This window comes from Carlito syrichta, unplaced genomic scaffold (genome assembly GCF_000164805.1).
Source record: "Carlito syrichta isolate Samal-C Ts95f unplaced genomic scaffold, Tarsius_syrichta-2.0.1 Scaffold56748, whole genome shotgun sequence".
Classification (NCBI taxonomy): domain Eukaryota; kingdom Metazoa; phylum Chordata; class Mammalia; order Primates; family Tarsiidae; genus Carlito; species Carlito syrichta.
In genome coordinates this window covers 1-4,559 of record NW_007000844.1, presented here as the reverse complement: position 1 = coordinate 4,559, position 4,559 = coordinate 1, and the positions used below count along the sequence as shown (strand labels likewise).

Genomic DNA, 4,559 nt, shown 5'->3' with positions numbered 1-4,559 from the left:
TGCAGATATGACAAATATGCGTGTATATATATTTACTCACACTTCACTCCATTTTAGAGAAAATGTTGCAGACTATACCTGGTGTCCTGCACTTGGCTTTTATTCTTAGTATTATACATTGACACTCTTGACATGCATGCTGGTAGCTAGTGGTGCATTTTAAACAACTACCCTGCTCATTGATTATATAACTGGTTAAGTTTGAGACCCACTGCCTTAGAGTGTCTGCTTACTATTGTTCTGCTAAGGAAGTGTGTGTGTGTGTGTGTGTGTGTGTGTGTGTGTGTGTGCAGGCACGCACACACAGGCACACACGTGTGCTCAGTTACCCTTTCTGGAGAATTTCAAGCAGAGACTATCAGGGATGCAGCAGAAGCTGGACATGCATGGCATCCCATAACAACTGATCTCTACAGCAAGAATCCACCTTTGAGTCATGGTCAATGTCTGGCAGGTTTCTAGAGTTCCTGTTACTACTTCTCCATGGAAATCTCTTCTGAATTTAGACAAAAATCTTTCTGTGACCAGGAGGGTGCTCAAATAGTTGCTGTCTACAGCCAAATAGAGAAGATAATGAGGACAGGCTGGGCCTTTTAGGTCCTTCTTTTGAAACAGTGTGAGATCATGTCACTACTCCCTACAGGATTCAATCCAAACCCTGGAGTGTACCTTTCAATCATGGTGTATTTCCTCCTTCCCTCTGCTCTAGCATGATCCAACCATGCATTTCTCTACTTAATACTTTCAATAATTTCAGTCTCTGTGCCTGGACTGCCATTTTTTTCTATCAACCAAGAGAACTCCTATTGATCCTTTAGAGCCCAGAGAAAACATATCTTCCTCCACATTTTTCCATAATGCCCAACAGATGTCTCAAGCCTGGTGTTCAATTTTGTGTTCAATTTCCTACATGCAGATGCTCCAAGTGCATAGTAAGTGACACATACTATATTGATGTGAACACAACTGTCAAAGTCACCATGGTAGGAAAGTGTTATTATAATCCCCAGTTTGTAGATGAGGAAACTCAGTTTCAGAGGCTAGAGTCTGCTATTAACTGAAATTTGTGTTCCACTAAAATCAGTATGTTGAAATCTTGAAACTTAATATGATGATTTCACATGGTAAGGCCACAGAAAGGTGATGAATTCATGAGGGTGGAACCTTCATGAACTGATTGGTATGCAATCAGAAACCTCAAAAAGCTCATTAACCACTTCCACCAAGTGAGGACACAGCAATAAAACAGTCATTTATGAACCAGAAAGTGAGCCCTTACAAAGCACTGAACCTGCCAGCATCTTGAATTTGGACTTCCTAGTCTCCAGAACCATGAGAAAGAAATAATATTGTTTTTTCAGTCAACAAGTCTACAGTAGTTTGCTATGGTGACCCAAAAATACAAAGGCAGAGTAATATTTCCCTGGCACCAATGACATGTTAATTATGAAGCTGGAGCCCAAACCAAGGACTCTAAAGAGGACATCAATTGAAAGGTCCCATTGGTATTACCAAGCAATGAAGTTAAAAACATCAGGAGACGTTATGGATCACCATGCTTAAAAGATGGTTGAGGACAAACTGTAGGTGAAAATAGCAGGGGACAGCAGCTAAGGCTGTGCATTGGGAAAGGATTCCTGCCACCATACCTGCCCCCTTAGATGCTGAAGTCCAGAGATGACATCTAAAAATTAACACATGGGATTGGAGGCACAAGTCCATTCAGAACTCAAGCCCAAGGATTGATCTTGATTCACCCATAATTTAGAGCCCTTAATTCCTCTCAGTTCTAACATAAATGTCCCCCAAACTCAGCTCTTTAGCACCTCTGACAGTCAAATCCTAAGTGAATCCATGAAAAGAATGCCTTGCCAACAGGGTATAATTGGAAGTCTCAGAACAACTTAGGGCATCTGGTCAACCCCATACTTGGGGATGAAGAACAAGAGTGTCCCCAAGGGGAGAAATAGTGACAAAGGCTGGCCCCACCAGTTTCCAAACACCAGAGGGGAACTTAAAAAATTGGGGGGCACCTGTTTTCTGTATTCAGTCTGGGTCTGGACTGTCCCTTCTGAAGTCACTGATCATCCCAGTTGATTGCAGATACTATAGAACTTCCTTCAAGGAAGATATTCAAGAGTGTGGTGGCCCAGAGGTGCAGAGCCCAGGTAAGTGGTAATGTTGCCAACTGTAAGGAAGGAACATACCCTTTAACAATATCATCAGCTGACACTATCCAGTGCTTATAAGTTGCCAGTCATCATGCTCTCACTATTTTCATTTTAAAGATGAGATGGCTGTGTTTCATAGGTTAGGTGACTTGTCTTAAGACACAGGGCGTGAAATTTGTTACTAGATCCTAGCAACAAGTAAAAAGCTTAATCAACTGAAAAGTCAGCAGTCTTCACCTGTAAGAGATGCAAGGTCACAGTGCAAACTGTTGCTCTCAAAATTAGAGAGACCAGTGGGCAAATAGAGGGAATCACAACTCACTGGAACAGAAATCCATAATTAATAACTTCTGGAGGAACCAGTGTCAGGGAATGGAAATGTTAACTGCAATTGAAGCATTGCTGAAGGCTAAATGTAGATAAGTCTGAGAAATAAAAACTCTAGGCATTCCCAATATCAGGGGCTCCACACATTTATGAGTTTTACCTCCAGGAATGCTGTCAGATTCTCATAGTAAATCTAGGAGAAAAGATCACTCATGCTTCTGTCAGGAGAAGGAGAGAAACCCATTTTTGAAATATTCCAGAGCATTCTGTTCTTCCTAATAAGCTCTACCCTTAGGAGAAACAATTTAACCAGAACCTAGCCTTCTGGGGTTCTGCCAGAGCCTAAGTGGAAAAAGGAAATGCCCAACTCCAGCCACCTCTAGCCATTCTATCCCACCTAGGGGCAATCCAGGAAGACTGAGCAGCATATGCATATAACACAGGCTCAATTAAAGGGTGAGATTAGATCATGGGACTATAGAATAATTCCCTTCTCCCCACACCTTACTACCACATTACTAACTGTTCATTTCAAACAGTTCCTTTTACCCAGTACCTCGTGTCGGCTGCTGGTAGAAAAAAAATGGCAAGGCATACTAAAAGGCACAAAACACAGTTTGAAAAGACAGAACCAGCATCAAAGACAGACTCAGGCTTTCTACCTGTGGATGCTGCTGAGGAAGCATCACTAAATTCTCTTTCCCTACCACTGTCATGACTAAGCCAGTGTCCCTTAAGGAGTCCAAACAACTGTGGAAGCTCTTCATCAGAAGGCTGGGCTTCGAAAATCGATGAGAGCCTGAGGAGCCATTTTGAGCAATGTGGAATGCTCACGGATTATGTGGTAATGAGAGACCCAAACACCAAGTGCTCCAGGGACTTTGAGTTTGTCACATAAGCCACTATGGAGGAGATGGATGCAGTCATGAATGCAAGGCCACGCAAGGTGGATGGAAGAGTTGTGGAACCAAAGAGAGCTGTCTCGAGAGAAGAACCTCAAAGACAAGGTGCTCACTTAACCGTGAAAAAGATATTTGTTGGCGGCATTATAGAAGACACTGAAGAACATCACCTAAGAGATTTTTTTTAACAATATGGGAAATTGAAATGATGACTGACCGAGGCAGAGTCAAGAGAAGGGGCTTTGCCTTCTTAACCTCTGATGACCATGACTTTGTGGATAAAATTGTCTTTCAGAAATACCATACTATGAATGGCCACAACTGCGAAGTAAGGAAAGGCATGTCAAAACAAGAGATGGCTAGTGCTTCATTCAGTCAAAGAGGTCAAAGTGGTTCTGGAAACTTTGGGGATAGTCCTGGTGGTTTTAGTGTGAATGATAACTTTGGTCATGGAGGAAACTTCAGTGTTCGTGGTGACTTTGGAGACAGCAGGTGGTGGTGGATATGGTGGCAGTGCTGATGGCGATAATGAATTTGGTAATGATGGAAGCAATTTTGAACATGGTGAGAGCTACAATCATTTTGGCAATTACAAAAATCAGTCTTCAAATTTTGGACCCATGAAGGGGGGAAACTTTGGAGGTGGAAGCTCTGGCCCCTATGGTGGTAGAGGATAATACTTTGCCAAACCACAAAACCAAGGTGGCTGTGGTGATTCCAGTAGCAGCAGTAGCTATGCCAGTGGCAGAAGATATTACTTACTCCCAGGAAACAAAGCTTAGCAGGAGAGGAGAACCAGAGAAGTGACAGGGAAGCTACAGGTTATAGCAGATTGGTGAACTCAGTCAAGCATAGTGGTGGCAGGGCCTAGCTGCTACAAAGAAGATATGTTTAGACAACACTCATGAGTATAAGCAAAACACTGAAGGAATGTGTTTGTTACTAATTATATAACAGGTTCCATGGAAAGTGTAAAGCATTCCAACAAAGGGTTTTAATGCAGATATTTTTTGCACACATGCTGTTGATTGCTAAATGTAATAGTCTGATCATGATTCTGAAAAAATATGTCAACTTAAAAAATACTCAGATGTGGCAGCAATGTTGAAATAATCAGACTGAGAATTTAAAGCATCTGTAATCAATATGTCAGGGTTTC

General features: G+C 42.0%; 1 pseudogene; it reads left to right on the top strand.

Annotated features, from left to right (window-relative positions):
• Positions 1-3,212: 3,212 nt before the first annotated feature.
• LOC103251248 lies at positions 3,213-4,182 on the top strand (annotated as a pseudogene).
• Positions 4,183-4,559: the final 377 nt, after the last annotated feature.